This window comes from Cyprinus carpio, chromosome A12 (assembly GCF_018340385.1).
Source record: "Cyprinus carpio isolate SPL01 chromosome A12, ASM1834038v1, whole genome shotgun sequence".
NCBI lineage: Eukaryota > Metazoa > Chordata > Actinopteri > Cypriniformes > Cyprinidae > Cyprinus > Cyprinus carpio.
This window is the reverse complement of record NC_056583.1, coordinates 14,074,688-14,097,634: the sequence shown is the minus strand read 5'-3', so window position 1 is coordinate 14,097,634 and position 22,947 is coordinate 14,074,688. Positions and strand designations below refer to the sequence as shown.

At 36.6% G+C, this 22,947-nt stretch overlaps 1 protein-coding gene across 8 annotated transcripts in view; it reads left to right on the top strand.

Moving 5' to 3' along the window:
• Nucleotides 1-22,947, top strand: part of LOC109078504 (inactive ubiquitin carboxyl-terminal hydrolase 54-like) — a 128,899-nt gene that overhangs the window by 1,552 nt on the left and 104,400 nt on the right. The gene's annotated exons all lie outside the window — the stretch shown is intronic.

Sequence of the window (22,947 nt, the reverse complement as noted above, 5' to 3'; positions counted from 1 at the left end):
CAGTGATTTCTGATTTCAAATTTGATTGTAATTACTTATACTATTTTAAAATGTTTAAACTATAGTTCCTTTAGTTTCTGTTCGGTTGGCAGCTGTCCACTTTAAACGTGTATAATTTTGTTAATGATGGCTGTCCCTGAGAAAAGCTGCTCAGGCCCATTAGGGGGCACCTGTGCTTTTATGCACTACATGAGTGGCCCTCATGGGGGTCATCAGTCAACAGGCGCTTCGCACTCTACAGAAAGAAGTGTGTGTGCGGCGTGTTGGTAAAAGCCTGGCAAAATGAAATGAGGGGCTCTCTGTGTAACCTTTCTGACTGATTTCATCATACTGCTCAGGTTTTCTTACACAACATGATAGTAAAGCTGTTTTAAACCTACTCTCCAAGAACGTCACTCCAAGCTTTTACAGCTGGTGGTGAGAGTTTGGTTTGGTTTGGTTGTTAAAGGGGAGAAGTGTGCAGATTGGACATAGAGTTGCTTTTAGATTGCACTCATGATAGTAAATGAATCATGCTTGGACATTGTTTACTAACCAGTGATGCCCTTAAATTGATCTCATAATACTTCAAGAAATCAAAGGTTGGATAAAACTCAGTATTTCTATAGAAATGCTGTATTTTGTTCTTAGTCATGTTTCATAATAGTTTAAGTATTTTAACCTAATGACCTAAACTTACTAGAGGAAACATTTAAACAAGAATTAGAAAAATGCGTTTATTTATTGCAAAACAATATGATAATACAAATATGTACTGCATATTGTACAAGTAAAGATTTTGCGGTGCTACAAAGGCATGCATCTTTGAAGTTTAGTCTGATTTTGGTTGCTTTTTGTTTGTAGGTGACAGTGATTAATAACAAGACAAATTAAAAATGGAAAGTAATTTCAAGAATGTTGTCAACCTTTGACATCATAGTTTGATGTTTTGAGGTTGCAGTGGAGGTAATTAATTTCAGGAGATGCGTCATCTGCATTTCTCCTGGCAGTTGTAACAAGACAGTTTACATGCATGCCATTCTCATACCTGTTTTCATATGGCATAATACTCAGTGTCAAAGTGAGAAAAACAGCACTAAATCTAGACAGAGCTGGAGATGAGATAGTGAAATTGAGGCGGTGACACAGCGTCTTGACACTCTATCTTTCGGTTTTATTTTTCCTCTGCTTGTCCTTGACACTTTGCATTGTCTATCATTGTCTGCTAATGACACATTGTTGCATGAAATATTTTAAAATTGCTAAAAGTAGTGCTGGGTACTGTCAGTGACTTAAGAATATAATTTTATAGACAGGATTTTTCATGGGTCAAAAATGACCTGTTATAGCTTAGTTGATGACTTAATTGCAGTTAATTAACAGAAGTACTTAATGGTATTTTATGTTTACATATAATATATAAGGGATTTTTCTTTTGATTGTCTAAGTATCTGGAGTCTAGTGAGTTTGACACAATTGTAAACTGCTTTAAAGTGCTATGGGAAGATGGTCTAACTTAGGTGAGACTGAGGTGAGACCTTTGAGCACGGCACCGAACCCCCAACTGCTCTCTGGGAGCCGCAGCACATGGCAGCCCACTGCTCCAAGTGTGTGTTCACGGTGTGTGTGTGTGCACTTGGATGGGTTAAACGCAGAGCGCAAATTCCGAGTATGGGTCACCATATACTTGGCCACACGTCACTTCAATTTCACTTAACTAAATTAATACCTGATTTGTGTAGGGCTAGTTGGGAATTTAAGGCAAAATTACCATCAATTCTGAGTGCTTGGATGTGAATTTCTGTCTGAAATTCTTGGAAGAATATAAATAGGTTGTACAGATTTTGCACTTTGCACTGAGTAATTCAGTTGTGAAGCACATTTAAAGTTTATCATAAACATGAGATACTCATGACATACTCATGATTAAGACATACTCATATTAAAGGAAAATGTGGTGCAAATATTATTACTTTGCTTTGATGGGCAGAAAGTTTATTTGGATGTTTACTGTAAAAATGAATACTGGAAAAACCTTGCATAGGATACGTTAAAAATAGAGAAAAGGCCTGTGTGATTGATGAAAAAGACGTTTTCCATTACATATAATTACTTTATGTTACTACATTTAAAAATATGCTAATGCTGAAGCTGGAATGATTCAAATTATTAAAAAAATTCCAAGATTCATTCATTTAAATACATTTTCAGCCAGTGATGGCATTATATAACAGCATATCATGATATGTCCTTATAATGGTATCACTGTCATAAGCTCTGTGTGCTAAACTTTCAATTAGACTAGAATAATTTATGGTCATATGTGAACATGAAGCAGTTCTTCATTTTGTCCAGGGGAGAGTTTTAATACATTGTCAGGAGGATCCGTTTCAGGAACAATGGGAGTCACCTCTTCACCAGACATGTAATTGAACCAGAGTCAGGAGAGCTAAATTGCTTTGGTTATATTCATGAAGTAATAATAGTGTTCTCATAGTTTTTCTTGACATGCTTGCTTTGCAGAGAAGTTTGAGAGCATTAAAGACAGCGGGGAGAATGAACTTGGGTCTTCCTCATTGTCGGCTATGTCTATTTGAAGCTCCACATAACCCACTTACAGGGAAACCACATTCTGCCTCCTATATTAAGTTTTGAAGGAGAGAGCGAGAGAGAATGTGAGAGAAGAGTGAGAGTGAGAAAAATGGACATGATCAGTCCTCTCATACAGGGCTGTGTTGTGTAAGATGTGTCCTCATAGCACTCATCATCTCTCTCCTGTTGAGCCTGGAGTGGATCATGTTTTTACCACAGCATTCTGGCTTGGGCTTTTGGTTTGTGGTTCACTACAGGACAGCAGAGATGGTGTGACTCCACTGTATGTGGTTTGGATGCTGATCATAAGCTACAGGAGCTTTAGACATTTATATCTGCTGTAGGGGACAGGAATGTCTGTCCACTTAGCCGATTGGTGTTTATCTCCACAGTAAAAATTTGATTGAAACAGTTTGACAGACTGCTTTGTCAGTGGATGGTAACCAATTAAATTTTTTTGAGTAAATTGAATTTTGAGTAAATGTTTGAATGAAAATGAACTGAGTAAATGTTGTGTAAAATAGGCTACCTTTTTTCTAGAGATGCATGAATTAGATGATTTTCTGCATGATCAGGCCAGACCAGTGTCTGGCCGGCCAGTCTGCCGATTCCGAGCTGGTCCGTTTTGGCCACAGGGCTCGATTAACGCTTGTCTGGGACAAGTAGATTTTTTAAAGGCAAACAAGAGAGAATTTTACTTGCCTGACTGGCCAAGAAGCCTGATTAAAATATCAATAACGAAAATAACAAGGGCAGCACTGAAACTCGGCCACCAAAATCTTTTGCACGAGAATGATTCTGATCAGGGGTGTAGCCATCGACAGAAATGTCAAATGTAATTTTTTTTTTTTTTAAATTAACGTTTTATTTTTCTCTTATTTCTTACTTTAAATGGGCTAAGAAATTAAATACACTGCTGGACAATAACCAATAATTTGTATTCTATAATATTTTTCTTATATTATTCCTAATGAAAATTTTATGATTTGTTTATAAACTGCAAACACTTTTTTTCCCATTTTTATCAGAGAATAAGGTAGAATAGTTTCTATACTGTAATATATGCTATTTCACAGATATTTCACACATTAGCACAGTATTTTCAAATACTTTATTTATTATCTAGAGATGACTTGAAAAGCACACATAAACCATATATTGTCACAATTGTGTGTTTATTGACTTTACGTTTCATCAATCAAAACGTTTCTGCTTTTATTCAGCTTATACAACAATAGCTGAATGCTTTTGTCCATATTAGGGATTTCCTGGCATGTCATAAGTTAGTCTGTCTTTGAATTTCTGCAGGAGAGCTCCCTCCGCCTTTAAGTATGAATGAAATATACACTACATGAGAGTGTTGAGTGCTCTGTGATGTTCACTTCGCCTCATTCTGCATACAAATAAAATATCACGTCTTGCACAGACTATCCTGTCTCTTTACAAAAATATCGGAAATTGGAATCAGCCAAGAAAATTCAATTGGTGCATCACTCTTTTTTTCCCTTTATTATCGTTTGTGTACATCTCATTGAATTTCAAAATGCATATATCGGTTTGGAAGAACAATATATCTGTATCATATCAGTAGCCGGGTTTCCATCCAAAGTTGCGAATTTAACTTATGCACAAAATTGGAATATCGCACAAAACATTTGTGAACAAGCACAGTTTCCATCCAACGAGTCAGAGAGAAAAAAATCATCACTTCCTGATAAACTGGCACTTTACATCACTAAGAAAAGTAGGAGAAGATACTGAATATAATAATTTTCCTATATAATAAATTACTTGCACCTCAGAACGAGCAGACGAAACACAATGAATGTGGTTATCGCTTTCGTAGGTGGATGCTGCTGTTTGGAAACACTGTTGTTTTAACAGCTCTGGGAGGCAATACAGAAATACTTTGATGACAGACTTTGCTCGGGCATTTCCGAATGACCAAATAACAACATTTCAGATGCTGTGGAACAAGATCGGTCCGCTGGTTAGTCAGGATTTACCATCCCATAGCGCAAAGTCACATTACTTTTTTGATTCGTTTGGAGGAATTTATTCGCAAAATGCATTTCCATCTCCCATTATTCACATTAACCCTTTTTCGCACAAGTCAAAAACCACCTCAAGCAAGCGTAAAAACTTTTTTGTGAATAAAGGCAATTGTGAATTTGAAATTCAGCGTTTCCATCACTCGATTCTGATGGGATACTTCAAAATGCGCTTAAAAGCAGGGTGATGAAAACCCAGCTAGTTATCTGCTGATATTAGAGATGACTCTTTACAATATTGTTTAATTTTTTTTTTTACAGTAGTTCACAACAATAGTCAACATAACTTGCAACAAACAATACTACACTATTTATTAATTCTTGTTAATGTTAATTTCAACATTTTTTTTAATAATCAAAAGTTGTGTCAAATAATAAAACATTAGTTAATGCACTGTGAATTGCAATGAACAACTGTATTTTTATTAACTAACGTTATCAAAGATTTATAAATGCTGTCAAAAACATTGCTCATTGCTATAGCTAACACATGAACTAATTTTATCAACAAATTACATTATTGTAAAGTGTTAATGATTTTTTCCTTTTCTTTTTATTAACTAATGAATCATTTATCTATTAATCGATATCTGTTGATGTTGCATATTTAACTCTGCATGCCTTTTTCACCTGTTTCATGTACTGTACATTTCCATTACCTTTCCTGTAATCTAATGTTCACTTTAGAGTTGGTCTTTTACAAAAACTGTATATTTGAATTATCCTGTTAAATGTAATCTTTAGCAAACCTTAATTTTTTTATACTCTACATTATAACATTATCTACATTTTTTTTTTTTTTTGTTTTATTTAAAATTTATGTACACAATAATATAATATTTTTAATAGGTTGTTTATTGGTTATTGCCCATAATAATTATCAGCTGATTAGTATCAGCAAAAATCTGTAAAAACCTAAATTTTTTAAATATCTTAAACTATTTTTAAATTGACATGCCATCTTGAAGCAATTCTGATGGAACAAGAGGCTGAAAAAACATTGATGTGTGACTCATCATGTGCACATACTGTATGAACAATTACCCAAAAGCGCAGAGCAGACAAAATGACCGAAATATCCACCCCTACTATCCAGTGCAGAAAGTCTTCATTTGAGGCATCTCACACGGTGAGCTCAATGAGAGGTGATGCTGAATGTGTCATTCTGCTGGAGGTGTAGATGCCACCCACTGATACTGCCTTTCTAATGACTGTCTCACTATCACTGCATTGACATGGTAACCTGTGTCACTTCAGGGGTGCAACCTCCCCACTCAATCCATATTCTTATTCCCATGAGCAGATGCAGGTGGATTGAAGACGCTCGTGTTCACTGCAGGTTAGCTATGGCCAAAATGGTTGCTGTCTGTCATCAGCTCATGGCACTATATATGTTGTACCAAAGTTCAGACTAAGTGTCCTGTTCAATTACTGCAGGAATAGACCTTAGTCAGAGTAGATGCCATTTTTAATTTGACTTGAATGAAAATGAAGCTGTAGGGGCACAGTCTGTTTAGTGTGACCTTCAGCCTTAAGAAACCTCTAATTTGCACAAACCGCAAGTTTTTGTCCAGTCAAAATGGTGTAAATATTTTTTATTGATTGACAACCAGGAAAATAGGTGTTCAGCTCTGTCTGATACTAATAGGCCAGTAATTGTTTTCATGTTAAGGCTGATATCTAATAAATAGCAAATATTAAAATGTTATACTGTTGTGCATAAATAAAATAAATTAAAAAATGCATTACAACATTGTAATGTGCACAGTGCAATAAAAAAAAGAGATTTTCTAAAGATTTAACAGTGTTAAAATGTTAATTCTGTTAAAGGAATAGTTCACCCAAAAGAGAAAATTTGTTGAACATTTACCGGCCATCAGGTCATCCGATAAAGATGAGTTTTTCCTTCAGTGGTTTCTTCAACAGATTTGGAGAAATTTATCATAACTTGCTGGGTGCCGTCAGAATAAGAGTTCAAACAGCTAATAAAAACATTGCAGTAATCTACAAGCAGTCCACATGACTTCAGTCCATCAATTAATGTCTTGTGAAGTGAAAAACGTCATGTTTGTAAGCATTTTAACTTTAAACTGTTGCTTCTGGTAAAAATATCGGTCCATAATCCATAATAATGCTTCCTGTAGTGAAAGTCCATCGCCTGCTGTCTTCCCACATCAAAATTCACTGACATATTTGTTTAGAACTGTTTTGGACAGTTTTGCATCTAAACAGTGCTTGATATGTGCATGTTTTTCTTCTGAGGCAAGATTACTTTTTCCAGTGGAGAGGACTCGTTTGAAGTTTGAAAACTTGATGGTTTTGTTCCATACACGCACACAGCTTTTCACGTCACAAAACATTCCTGGATTGAAGTTGTGTGGATTATTCTGATGTTTGTAACAACTGTTTGGACTCTTATTCTGACGGCACCCATTCACTGCAGAGGATCCTTTGGTGAGAAAAATGATGCAATGCAAATTTTGTCCAAATTAGTTCAGGTGATGATTTTTTTTTTTTTTTTGTATTTAGTTAGGTTTCTGGCTTGTATGCCACCTCAGAAAAGCTGAAAAGAAAACACACAGCCAGTTTTGTTATGGGCTGTCTGAGGCATTCTGTCATCCAGCAAGCTGTTTCAGTTTGCAGCCGGTTTCTATGTAGATAGCTAGCTATTTGAATAAGACCACATCCAAGCCATATACAGAGTCCAAGGCAGCAATTCATGTGTCTTGTGTAGACATGCCCCACAGAAGAGAGGGGTGGGGTGAGCAGCTCATTATCATTTAAAGAGAGTCACTGTGAACAAAGCTGTTTTTTAACCAGGTAAAAAGGGTGTTGTTTTACACAATCATTGAGGAGTTTTAACTAAAGCATGTTACATACATTACATGAAGACCCAAAAGAATCATACCAACTTGTGCAAAATGAGGATTCGATGTCACCTTTAATATATCACATAATTTAGTATTAAATTATTTGTGTTTTTACAGATTAGTTTTGATGATTTTTTTTTTATAAAGAGCTTTTACAAGGCCCTTTCATTTTAAAGAGCACTAAACTTTGAAGAATTAATTGATGTGTCCTTTTGCCTGAGACAAACTATAATTCAGAATGAGCTAACTCAGCACGTGATTGGTCAATTTGATGAGGCATTCATAAAGAAAAGATGACGTCACTGAAGACCAAAAAAAAATCATGTGTTCTCTGCTGTGAGTATTGCTGATTGCATTATATGTGAAGTTAATTGTCTTGCTTTCTCTCCTTATGCATTTATTAAGCCGAATCAGAGCGCAGTGAGCTGTTCACCGGTGTACTTCCGCTACAGCAAGTATTTTATTAGAAAGTGTTCTCTCTTCCTCTCCTTCGCATGCACACTGGATAGTGGGCTCCCCTGTGAAGCCAGTGAGGGTCAGTGCTCATGTAATTGTATGTGAGTCTCTCTAATAAGCCAAATGCAGGAAGAGAGGAAATTACACACAGGGAACATTTGCACTTTAATGAATTTTTTTTTTCTCATTATGTGCATGAGCAGAGTATTGATTAAGTGCAGGTGGGATGTATGAACTCACAGAAACAGCAAACATATTGACTGGATCCCTTTAGACAAAATCAATTTGTGTAATATGATAAGTAAATGAGCAATGTGGCAGATATGCCACGGAGTGAACGCAAAATAAAGCTGATATGATTTCCCTTTTTAAATGTTACCAGCTACACAGTTGGACGCCAGGACATGATTCCATTGATTTTTTTTCTTCTAACTTTAATTCATTAATGTCAACGTGAAATCAAAATTGAGACTCTTTTCTTCTGAATGCGTATTCCTGGTCTTACTCTGATTAAAAAATTTAAATAGTTAAATAAAAATTGTAAAAATGATTTTGTAATCTTTCATCAAAATGTATTAATTTGCTCTTTCATTTTAATTTCAGTATTGGTTAATATTAAATATTTAATTTCACTTGCTTATTTCTCCTATTTTTTATGTGTTTACTTTTTTAACATTGGATATAATATAAAAATATTTATTGGCTTATCTGTACCAACTTATCTTTGCATCCATATATGTTTTTAATCAGTTCATACATTTTTTGGGAATCAAATTCATGATGTTGTAATTGTAGCAGCCATGTTCTATGGTTGCATGAATGATAAAATTGCTAAATTAAAGTTCCAGCCTACATTTTTTTTTGTCTCATCTATCGCTTTTCACTCAGAAATATGTCACATTGGGGAAGCATAATAAGTTGTGAATGACAATTTATGTTGACTTAAGATAAAAACAAGCTCAAAGGAAGTAAAAACCCCTTGAACTGTTTTTCATGTCTTTTTTTGTTCAGGTTAATTCTGTCCTGAAGCAGCGTGATAAGGTTGTGCCCTTGTGAACTTCATTGCTTTGTCAAACAACCATCTTGCTGTTCAAGTCACTAATGGTAATGCATGTGGATGCATAGATAGGGCTTGAAATCAGCATCGTAGCAACTGTGATGGTATGAATATTCATGGTAGAGAATAGCGCAAGTGGAGACGTATGGCAGCAGCTGAACAAACACCTATACTCAGATAAGGCCTGTCAAATTGACCAACAATCTCAGTGAACACATCCACCTCCCATTACCCCTGCCAACACATGTGATGCCCAGGAGAGAGAGAGAAAGAAAAAAAAAACATTTCCATGGCTGTACAGAGCAATACTGAACATGAACATGGCACCTTTCAATAAAAAAGGCATATCAAAGTGACAGGTAAAAATTTTTTTTTGCAGTGTAGCTGTCTACTAGATTGTTGAAATGACCCGATGACCGTTACTGATGCTTGTTTGCTTATGTCAACTTTTGCTATTAAATTCTGTTTTGCATATATATGAGGGGTATGCGATATCACGATTTTTGATTGTGGATGATTAAAATGTCTCCACAATCTACTTTTGAAGAAATATCGAAGTATCGTGCTATACAGCGCACATTTTATCAGTTGCAGTTCTGGCGCCTCCATCTCAATATAGTGTACAACGTGACATATATATTTACATCAATTGTTAACTTTGTGGTAGAGTTAAACTCACGGGACACTGCACTTATTTGCTATCACAAAAGTACATTATTTGCATGTGTTTTAAAGTCTTGCCAGTTAAACATTTAATTTGCGGGTTGTTCGCGTCTGATTGCGCTAATGCTGTCAAAAACACACAAAGTTTACAGATAAACACAGTTGGGTATGTCTATAGTGAAAGTGAACAGTTGAGAGACAAACAGATGCTTGCCTGTATATTAGATGCATGCAGGTCTGAAAGTGACACAACAGTACTAAGAATGCTGCCGCTTGTCATTAAAGGGATAATTTAACCCCAAAATTTAAATTCATTAATCGAAACGCTACCCGTTTCCGAAACGCCGAGGTCCCCACCCCAGAGTGACGTTGGACCCTGAGCATCAGAAGTCGTCCTGATCCGAATGCAGAGAGGAAGAGGAGAGGGTCAGTTCTCACCAAGGCTGGATCTCCCTCAAAGAAATCTTGCGTTCGCACTCGCGCTCTCTCTTCATCCCTCCACTTAACACAGAATGATGGAAGTTACATTCAAGCTGGGCCTGTCCTTCTCACTCAGTGTGCGCCAAAGCAAACAACCGCTGTGGCAGTGGACCCACATACTCAAAAGAGCATTTCTCCTCTTCTCATTACCACAAATGTCAGTTCCCTTCCCCCGTGTGGCGAACTTCCATTCGAAAAACTTGAATCACTTACTATCCACCAGAGGAATGGCCTCCTCCTGGGATTGAACCAGCGGGATTTCTATCGGTGAAATTTGTGTGGCTGCTGGCTGGTTGTCGCGGTCTACCTTTACAAGGTTTTATAAATTGGACATCCCTGCTCGGCAGGCATGGATTTTGTCCACTTAATTCTACCTAATCCTAAATGGAGAGGGTTATGTTATGTAGTCCTCAGCCTAAACTACTTGGGTCTCATTATTGGCTCATGCTTACAGGAGCCCTCAGTAAGAGAGCTCTGGGGCTAGGCTCGCAGACCGGCTTCATTCTGCACAATGAAAGAGACCATTTTGAAATGAAATGCTCTTGTTACTCATGTAATCTCGGTTCCCTGAAATAAGGGAACGAGTGTTGTGTAGGCTGCCGTGCTAAAAAGGCTGTATGCGAATCGATAACTGTATCTTCAGTTGAAAGATTCTGACGAAATGGCACTAAGAACAGCCTTATAGAGAGGTAGGCCCCTCCCCTTTTGGTGCAGCTACACGAACGTGAACAAATCATGCTTCAGTATCAGAGTGAACAGGAGTTTCCCCATAAGCGTGTCAACACAACGCTCGTTCCCTTATCTCAGGAAACCAAGGTTACGTTAGTAACCAGAGCGTTTTTCTGCAAAGCAAGCAATAAAAAGAGGCGGCAAGAAGTCAGAAAGTGCTGGCTGGCGCAGAGTTGTGGAAGGTATGCATGAGGCGATGGCAGCATGCCGAGCAGGAAGAGGAGATGAACTTGGCAGGCCAGAGGAGTTTCTGGAGAGAAGTGTAGAAATGCAGAGGGATGAGCTGCGCTAGTTGGGCAGGACAGTGAAAAATGAAGGATCAGGTGAAATGAAAATGGATTTAGCCTTTGTTTTGGGATCTGAATTTTGCACCATCACACTTATTCTAGGGTTTATTTAATTTGTAGTAATAATTATATATATATATATATATATATATATATATATGTGTGTGTGTGTGTGTGTGTGTGTAAATTTTTTTGTAACATTATAAATGTCTTAACTGTCACTTTGGATCATTTTACAAATTTCTTAAAAAAATATAAAATGCAAATATGTATGTATGTGTGTTAAAGAAAAGTTATATTTCAAATAAATTCATTAACGAATCCTGAAAAAAGTTTCACTAGCATATAGCATATAGCTGTTAAAAATTATTTGTTAAAAAGAAATTTGTAAAATGATCCAAAGTAGGGATGCACATTTAATAATACATTTATGGATGCCACAATTATGTAATAGTTCAAAGCAGCAGTTAATCGTTCAAAGTCCACTTATTTTATTCTGAGTGCTTAAGATGTGTTTTTTTCTTTCTACAGGTAACAATTATTTTAATTATGACAGTAAAGACATTTATAATGTTACAAAAAAAGTATATTTCAAATAAATTCATTCAAGAATCCTGAAAAAAAAAGAAGTTTCACTAGCATAAAGGCTGCTAAAAATTCAGCTTTGCCATTACATAAATAAATTTCATTTGAAATATATTAAAATATAAAAGAGTTATTTAAATTGTAATAATATTTAACAATATTACTGTGTTGTACTATATTTTTTAATCAAATAAATGCAGCCTTGGTGAGCATAAGAGACTTAAACATAAATAAATTTTACCAGTCCCTTATGTAATGGATAATGTAATATAATAATATGTGTATTTATTTATAGATTTTAGATACACCGTCTGGTGCACCTGGACATATCATCAGTGATGTAACCTAGGATCACGGGGGGTTTCGGGTCTTTCAACAATCAGACCCCCTCCCCTAGGCGACCCAGCCGGGGTGATCAAGTCCCAGCTTATGTCCAGGTAGCGCTACTACCCTACACTCCATGCCTCTCCTCTCCTGATCCACAGCCACCTTGATGCTACTTCTGCAGCATCAGTGGCCAACTTGATGGCCCTTCGCTGGCTCGCCCCTGTGATGCCAAGCATTTTGTAGGCCCTGCAAAGGGATTGTCCCACAAACCCTCGACATCCCACTTCGACGGGTTGGCATATTGCCCGCCACCCATTGCTCCGGCAATCCTCCACAAGCTGGGAGTACTTTGCCCTCTTTCTTTCATTGGCCTCCTCCATACGGTCCCCCCAAGGCACTGTGAGCTCCAAGAGAATTACCTGTTTGGAGGCCTCTGAAGTGAGCACGATGTCTGGTCTTAATGTTGTTATGGCAACTGCCTCAGGGAACTTCAGCTGCTTGCCTAGATCAACTGACAGCTCCCAGTCACGTGCCGTTACCAACAGGCCAGAGGAGGTGCCCCAGGCAGCTGGTGTTGACTTCTCCCCAGCTCTGACAAAAGCTGTGGTCTTCACTGGGCGGAGGCTCTTGCTGTGGCTAATTCCACTGCAGATAGAATCCGCTACGGCTTTTAGGACCTGGTCATGCCGTCAGCGGTAACGCCCTTCGCCCAGGGATTTTGGACAGCAGCTCAGGATGTGTTCCAACGTTCCTCTCTTCTGGCAGAGGAGGCATGCTGGTGTCTCCACCTTTCCCAGGAGAAGAGGTTGGATGGACTTGGCAACACGTCATAGACCGCCTGGATCAGGAATTTTATCCTGTAGGGTTCAGCCTTCCAAAGTTCAGTCCATGTGACTTTGCGCTCCGCTGTTTGCTCCCATCTTGTCCAGGCGCCCTGTTGCCGCATCCCAGCCATCTGGCAAGCTCGCTTCTCCTCAACTCCTGCACGCACCTCCTCCAGAATCAGCGACCTCCTCTCTTTCCCTTCCGCCTTGTCATAGCGAGGAGTTCTTCTGCTGCCCAGGCCAGCTCTCCCCTGTGCCACTGAGCCCACCAACACCTTTTGCCGTAGCCTTGACTCTACGTCGTCCACTGCCACGGCAGCCCTCCACTTCCGCCCTGTCCTGACCTCAATCCCAGCCAATATAGTTATTTAAAATTATATATATATTTCTGTATTTTATTTTATTTTTTTCTGATCCGGCTCATCTGCTAAATGTGCTTCAGCAGGAGCAGAGCCCACCGCTACACTCTGATGCTCCTGAGTCTGCAAGGCCAGGCAGACTCGCGTGGCCTAGATATATACTCATGGCTGAATTAGTGCGATTGTTACATAAGGGAGGAGGAATTAAAAGCTGGTTGTTTCATCTCGGCCCAACCTTGGACTAGAGTGATACCAAGACCTATGTGTCCCTTCAGGGAAATAAAAAGCACACAACATGAAGGAATATTGTTCCTGTTTTGTCTTTATTATGTGTGTAATAATCCCTGTAGTGTGTTGAATTTACATTTACACAGGACTGCCTAGGATTTAAAGTTTTTTTTTTTTTTTTTTTTTTTTGGATATTTTTGAGTTGATGTGCTTCACTGTGTTGTTTACAGTGAAAACATTTTCCTTGGAGCACGGCTAGCTAAATAAGACTGGACATGATATTCTCTTCTTGAATCCTTATTAGGAGTGAGTGATTTTCACTCTTTCTTTTGTTGCTTGATTAACATTGACACAGACAACAGCAACTAAAACAGCAACAACTTCTGTCCCTTTAAAACTGACTGCACGAATACAACAAACTGATATACATCCGATATTCTCCCAACTGTTTACGTTCCCTTAAGACGTAACTGAGTGTGTTTATGTGAATACTCATCAAAACGGACAATTTGGCATCATTTTGTGTGATAAGACACAAACAAAAAAACTGAATTTAGTACTTATGCACTTAGAGGCGCTTGTCTGTGAGCGTGATTCGGATGTCATTTTTGAACGTTTTATGAGATGTGCAGCAAGTGTATGTTAGTTTATGTCCCGCCAGATAGATCAGTAGGTTAAAATGTGTGCATCTGGTCAATACAAAAACTGTTTGGTTACCAACATTCTTAAAAATACAGTATATTATGATATTTCTTCAAAATTATTTTCTTTTTTTTATTTTAATTTCTTTTTTCTTTTTTTTCTTTTTCTTATTTATTAAATGACGCTTGAAAAATATCCCCAACATTTTTCTCTTTACAAATTCTCATTTTGTACATCTAATTCATGACTGGTGTTTTGTTTTGCTCTCTCCTCTGCACTTCCGTGTTTGTCACTTTTCACCTGAGCTTACAGTACACCTGTGTCCTAAGTAATCCGCTGGAATGCCACTCTCTCGTGAATGCGCGTGCAACAGTTAGCGAAAGGTAGAGATTGCAGTTGAATAAGCTTTAAATATGAATATTTTTCGTACACAGACACATCAATTAATTTCAGGCCTTCATTAACCTCCTGGTGCTGCAGTACTTGTATGATAGATTGATGCACTTTTTTGGGATACAAAATCTCGACCCCCATTCACTGCCATTATAAACCTTGGAAGTCTGGACATTTCATTTTTCTAAAAAAATAAAACCCTACACACCTAAAATAACAAAATCATAAAAACATTATATGGCCATATTCATATAAAAGCAAATTATAACTTTAATTCAAACTTAAAATCACCAATATAATAAACTAAGCAGGCTGAAATGCACTTTCTGACTTGCTTATTGTTTATTTCCCAGCAATAAAAATCTAATATTTTTGCATCATTATTTTGGTTGTATTTCACCAGTACGCATTGCAGCACAATCTCAGTGCTCTTTTTTTCATCCTATTACAGGCGCAGAGCTGAATGGTGGCTGACGGGTGATAGACAGCTACTGTGTGCTTGTATGAGCTCTGCACTGCTGTCTGTGAAAATCACATCAAGCGTCAACCTCCCGCTCTCTCTAGTGAAGCCAACATTGAAGTGACTTAACCTGTAATTCGTCAACTGGCCGCTAGAGGCTGGCTGCAAAAGAGAGTTAATCCAATAGACTCCCCATGTTAAAGGGATACTCCATCCCAAAATGAAAATGTTGTCATTAATCACTTACCCCAATGTCATTCCAATATCTTAAATTGTGTTCCGAAGGCAAATGGAGCTTTTACGGGTTTGAAACGACATGGGGGTAAGTGATTAATGACAGAATTTTCATTTTGGGATGGAGTATCCCTTTAAAATGCCCAACTTTACAGCAGAAAAAAAACATGTTTACAGCCTGTTTCAAAAAATGATTATGGTCTATATAGCTAATTTTGCCCTTCATGACAACTGTGGGGGGTGATTTTTTTTAATAACTCATCCGTTTAAATTATATTAAGCCTTAAAGTTCTGCATAAGTAAGGGCGTGGCCACTTGAGTGACAGGTGGATTGCCGCTGCTGACACTGCCATTGAGCAAGGTGGGCATGGCTTCAGCAACCAGCTCCCGCCTTTTTGCCCATTTTCAATTATCCGGAAGTGATATGCGACGACGCACTGCCCAGATGGCGAAGGCCCGCTCTGCCCACTTTGAGCTTCAAAAACACTCTTCAGAAAACTGCGGGTGACGTCACAGACACTACATCCATGTTTTTATACAGTCTATGGTCCAAATGCGTCAGTGATGACATGCTCAACCATGTATGATGGGGCAGAGCGGAGCTTTGTGGGCCTGTGAGGGTTGGACTGGGTAAAGAGTTATTACAGACCCATTGTGGAGGAAGAGAAAGTCTGAAAGACGTTCTCCATGGGAGAATTACCAGTGTTCATTCTCACACCCCCTTCCCTACTCTGACCTTTCCTTCTCTAATCCAGTATGACATTTTGGGCACACAGCTGTGTGTAATTGAGGCAAAAAAAGGGAAAATTGGGACATGAAATGCCAGCTGTTTGAGTTTGACTGTGTCAGCCATGGCGTGCTGATAAAACAGGTGTCTGCTCGCTCATTCCGCTTCTATTTCTTTGATGAGCTGAACATTGTGGTTTTTTGTACCTTATTAAAATGTCAATTTAATAATCTCCATTGCGCTTCTTTTGAGGCTCCTGACCCTGTTGTCCTGCATGGCATCTGTTCAGTGCCAGCTCTTGGCACCTGATCACCTAATCGCTGCTGCAGTTTAATTGTTTAAATGTCTTTTCTTCATGCTGGGCATCATGTGTGGCCAACGTTTTGCTTCATGATGGCATCTGTACATTTAAAGGGAAAGACACCCAAAAGTCTAAAATTTGTTATTATTTTTTCACATTCATGTCATTTCAAAAGTTTTTTTTTTTGTTATTAATAAGTCAAATTAAATACAATTTAAAATAATGAAATTGGAATGCATTTTATAACATGTTATAAATTGTATTGTATTTAAAAATTTTATTTGAAAGATAGCGACTCTATTTATAGTGATACATTATTAGGGTTTTTAAAGATTAACGTCAAGTGAGCAGGAGATGACAGCAAAGGTAATCTAAATGAGCTGGTATAATTAAATATCCAAAATGATACAAATTTAAATGAGCATCCCCTTTTCCTTTTGTCATTCTAGGTGTCTTCCTTGGAAAGACCACCTTGCATATTCACCTCATTCAATTTGAATCACAGGTCACGTATTGACACATATTAACTGCTTTCTTGGTCCTGGGAATTCCCAGAGTGCAGTTCTTTTTTTCTCTCTCCTAAAGCTTGTTCATATTTAACGGCTAATTGTTCCCGTGGGCGCACGGCAAAAGAGGGACATTAATGGATCAACCAACCAAAATGTTTTGGACTCAACTTGTCTCTGCTAATATAGCCATTAAATTATTTGTGCATGCGCATTGCACATTAAGACCCTGACTGCTGGAAGAAGGCCAGCATCCAGCCGGATGGAAGGAACAGGTCGGGAGGGACGGGTGTTTGTCAGAGACAGTGACATAGAAATCAGAGAAAGAGTTCTCCCAGAAGGCCACTCTGCGGTGCAGTGCTGGGTGATGTATGAAAGGAGTGTTTGGAGGGATAGATGCCCTCCTAAGATTTGGATCTGCTCCAAATGCTCTCAGAAGATCCCTCTTGCCTGTGATGCCTTGCATTTTAATGCACATTAACAGGAATTACAAATTTAATCTGTAAGTTGCTTAAGGAACTCATAACCACCTTTGCAGTGGTGTATATTTCTGTGTAAATCCACTACTGTTAATGCAATACCATACCTTCAGCATTCAATATTTATTTGATTATTGATTTGATACAACAGTGAAAACGAATATGCTAGAATACATGTTGCTTTAACAAGTTAAATATTAATTTTAGTTTGAAATAATGTATTTATACGATTTTTGATTAATATTATTAACATAACAAAACACAAGAATCTGTAGATCATTGTGATACTATGATAGTTTTTATTCATACTTAATCATTTTTTATTTTTATGCTTTCTTGATTTCATTTTAATTTTAGTTAAAGTTTTTTTGTTGTCTGTTTTTGTCATTTTTAGTATTTTTTTTTTTAAATATGTCTATATAGTATTTATCAATTTTTATTTCAGTTTTAGTTATTTCAGTACATACTAAACTAAATAAAATTGAGAAAATTTGCCTTGGCAACTAGCTGAAATTGTATGTAATTGCATACAACTATCATTGTACCCACCAACAAAATTTCTTATGCAAACTCCACACGAAATGCAAGTAAAAATAAATTAATAATAATAAAAAATAAAAATAAAATAACGATCTAATGTATAATTAGATATAACAGAATTGATTAACAATTAGGGCTGCACAATTGACTGTATATGACTGGTTTTATGGTCCAGGGTCACATTTTCAATATTATTAAAATTTTATACTGTTTAAAAATGTACAAAATGATTGATAAATTAAACAATGATACACTAAAAACTAAAATAATTTATATATTTTTCACGTTTATTTTAATATCATCTATGTACCAAAGTATCACCGTTCTAACACTCTAAAATCTTCCCACAAGGTTGACTTGGCTTGGCACACAGACATTAATTCGAGGGGCTTTAGTTGCAAATCTCCCTGAATTTGTTCTTTAATTACTCACTGTCTGTCCTCATGTGGTTTGGCATGAAGTGGCCATTCGAATGCGTGCAAAACCCAGTGTGGTCATCAGGGAGAGCATTGTTTCTCATCACTCGCTTGTTGTTTCACACCATGAATCACACATTGTGCCGGTCTCTGCAGTGTCACTGACCCGTACCAAACCCATTTACTGTCAGCCATTGTCTCTGTCTTTCCACAGGTCTGGATGATAAACAGTTTGGGGATAAAACAAGGCTTTTGTGTTGTATAGCCATAAAGGATTTTAGAGTGTTCAGATCGCCCACTGTTTATCATATCACCAGATTACGAGGGCCAGTGACCTTGGCTTTGAGCGTTTCTGTTGCTGTTCTATGTATATTTGTGAGGGACAGTCTGTTGTCTATCTCTCTTCCTCTCTGATGACTTGATAGTGTGTGCCAACGCCTTTTGAGGAGTGTTTAGATTATTTAGTGCTGACTGTTTTAGATAAATGTTTGGATCAGAGAGACTTAGGCTACAGATCGCTCAGGTAAAAAAAAAAAAAAAAAGGTGTTCAAAAGGGGCCCTGCTAGTATAATGAGTCTCCCTTCTTATTTATGACTTTGAGCTTTTTTTTGATAATGAAGGCATTTACATGAAGTAGAAATTGTGATCTAAGATCTTTTCAGTTCGAAGACCCGAGTTCAAATCAGGTCCCTTTGAGAAGATGATAAGTGGGAGGGATGGACCATTATCAGCTAAAGCGTGCTTTTAATATGTCGTGTCATTTAGGCAGAGGAATCCCTGGGCTGAAGGGTTTATTCTCTGATCGTATGAGCGCTAACTCACTGAGATCCCTGGCTCCGCTTTCCCATATCTCTCACAGCCAGCTTAGTGTGATATGCTGAAATTTATGCTGCGTTGTTAAATAGTGATAGGCTCTTTACTCCTCCGCTTGTGATATTACATTATTAGGCTGGATTTTCAGATCACTGATACTCGGGCCTAGTGCATTCATATTAAATATATATGGGAAATGACTAGGGCTGTGTGATACAGCTAAAAATTATTTAGTCTTTTTATTAGTCTTTTTTTGCTCAAAGAAACCATAATTTCAACAGTCAGGAAGATGGAAATGTGTAGTTTTAGAAAAAATAATAATAATAATCTAGTTTAATTAATCATTAGATGTTTTCCAATTAGTTTTTAGCTAAAGTAATGATGTCATATTTTAAGATTTTCCATTTATATGCACTAGTATAATAGTAGTATAATACTTTATTACAATAACATAGTAAACAGCAATATTTAAGTACATATTTTGTTTTACATATTTAAATGTATTTATATGGAAATATTTATCTCAATGTATATTTTTATTTATAATGTGTAGGTAAATATTTCGGTAACACTTTAGAATAGAGAACACTTATTCACTATTAACTAAGATTTTTCCCTGAACAAACTCCTAATTTGCTGCTTATTAATAGTAAGTTAGTTGTTAAGTTTAGGTACGGGGTGGATTAATGGATCTAAAATATGGTCATGCATATATATATTAGACGTATATAAATAGTTAACTACATATTTATGTTTGCAATATGTAGGTAAATATTGCTACAGTATATTATACATATATTTTTTATATTTCCCTCCTTTCTTAAGAGCATCAGTTGAATGCTTTAGATATATGTTACATCATGTGTAGGCTGTTGAAGTCTGTTCAGTTATCAAGGCATTATTTATTTTATATATATATATATATATATATATATATATATATATATATATATATATATATATATATATATATATATATATATATATATATATATATATATATATATATATATATATATATATACATATATATATATATATATAATATATATATATATATATATATATATATATATATATATATATATATATATATATATATATATATTATATATATATATATATATATATATATATATATATATATATATATATATATATATATGTGTATATATATATATATATGTATATATATATATATATGTATATGTGGCATCTAGCAAGAGCTCTTTGTTGGATCTCTCCAAGGCTTTCATGAACCCAGCCCAGCAGTAAATCTTCATCTGCCCAGCTCCGCCACACTCTCCCAATCAATAAAAGATTACTTCTCCTCCTCTCACACTGAAAATGCATTAGCTGATTCCTCATAAAGAGAATTCTTCTTATGTTTCGCCACTGCCTTTATATCATTAACGACTTCAGAACTAATAGAGAACATATTTGAATAATGAGTGGGTATGTAATTTGATGAAAGCAAATTGCAGAGAATCACAGTATTATTATATTTTCAGTGTTGCTCCAGGCATCGCATTTGTTCCTCTCCTTCTTGTGAGTCATTCTGTAGATTAAAAAAATGACAGGATGCATGGAAGTAATGAATTCAAGCAAATTATCTAAAATCACGCATATCAGACCTCATTATTGGTCCCAGTGTCCCCTACATTAAAAAAGCAGCAGTCAAAATAATGTTCATTATGTTAGCTCTAATAATGAATGTGAAGAGGCCTTCTGTGTAAGTTCTCAGTGACAACGAACTATTGGTCCATCTGAAGTGTCAGTTTAATATAAGCTCACGCCCTCTTTTGTGAGGCTGAATCACTTTGGTCCTCAGAGACCTACAGTCATCAATATGCATTAGCAGCACCTTGGTGATCTGCTCCCTCTTGTGTGCTGAATCTGTGAATTTAGCCCTCACGTCCCAACTGTGCAGGGCCATTTAGAGGAGATAAACAGAACAATTCAGTTTTATTTATTACACAAGGAAGCTGGATCCCACACACAGATGTATAAAACATGATCTTAATCATGATTATTTAAATCTGGTTAATCCAGTTGCAAAGGGTTTTTTTCCATGACCAGAAGTTAATTCTCCTTGAAAGTAGCTCCACCATAAATGGGTCATTTAGGCATTGTTTACACTGCAGGTCTTGATGTCCAATTCTGATTTGTTCCCTATATCTGATTTTTTTGGCTGTCCGTTTACATGTCTTTCAATTGTGACCCACATCTGATTCATGTGTTTACACTTGCCATGCCATCTGAAACATCGCGCATGTGTTGTTGTCATTTACCGCCTCCACATGTGCTTCCTCCTGAGAATAATGTGACCTGTGCTGACAAAACGAGTTATAATGAGCAATTTCAAAAATAAAATAATAATTCCATTCTCCATTAAAAGACCTTCAAAATGATTTATTGGAATCAGACAAAAAAATGACTGAGCCGCACCTGTTTGAAGTTGATAAAATCCTCCATCTTTTCTTATTATTAATTACTATATTAATAATCACAATACAGCTATTTTTTATTTTGTCTTTGCTATTATAAATAAGAACAGATGCAAAAAAAGTAGATGAAATAGCCTAGAAAAAAACAAATAATTCATTACCTTTATCATTTTATATCTAAACTAAAGCATTCATGTATGAAAAACAAATAATCAAATGTAAAAATAACTTTGTTAGTGTGTTCATTACAAATACATTGATTATTAAAACTACAAAAGCAGTTCAGTGAAGTGCAGCTAGAGATTCCCTCTCTTCTTTTGTTAGATTAACATTATGATACATGATACAGACGTCCTATACCGTAATGCACGGATGATGTTTCACATCAGAAACATGTTTTCCCTCAGCAGTTCCCCAAGCATTCACTTAAGACAGAACAGATTATGTTTGCGTGAATACTGAAATACTGTAATTCTGTATATGTATGTATTTATCGGGATCGATATCCAAGGAAATTGAAATCTCTGTCTTAGCATCGATGCATTGCTGGCCAGCTGAGCCTTCTAAAGTGGTGCTCAAAGTTCATATGATTTCAACCGCATGTTTCATTACATCTCTCTTTGAATGAATGAATCAGCATTTTTAAACGTGTAGTTGAATAAATGGTTAAAAGACTCACTCAAAGACAGTCCCTTTCCACCACCTAGTGGCGCAACAATCTACAGTAACTGCACTGACAGCTGACAGCCTGTCTAGAACGCATGGAAATATCAATAGAAAGTCTTGTCCAGTCAGATTAGAAAATCAAATTAGAATTAACTGTTATACATACAGGCTAACGATAGCCTACTGATCTTATTGTCAGGTTTATGTTCTGTTAATGTGGACCATTATTTTGTCATTTTCTTCTGTTTACATCACTTCCTATTTCAACGCTGTCTGGTTTCGGTTTCATTGTTTTCTGAATGACCTTGTTAGTTATATCGTTATGTTGTCGAGTGTTGAACACAAAAGAAGATATTTTTAAAAATGTTGGTATCTGAACAGTTGATGGGCACCATTGACCTTCATAGTAGGAACGAAAATCAACTGTTCGGATACCAACATTTTTCAAAAGAAACTCATACAGGTTTGGTACAATTGGAGGGTGAATGGAGAGTAAATGATAACAGATTTTTCATTCTGGAAGTGAACTTATCCTTTAAGTGCAGCGCAACTTCAATTCTATTAGTTATTTAAGATTTCAAGTTTTCCTTTCTCTTTGGAGTGTTTCAAGCTGTTCGTGAATAGATAAGATCCCTAAAGTTGCAAAGACTAAAGTCTCAAACCCAAAGAGATATTCTTTATAAAAGTTAAGAATATATGGGAATATTTGCATGACACCGCCCAAATGTTCACGCAAACGCTTAACTTTTATTCTCACTGTAGTGTTGTTGTTGCCGCCGACGCTATGTCGTGGAGATGCTGTGTGTTTCGTTGTGAAAGCGAAACTACTTTGTTTG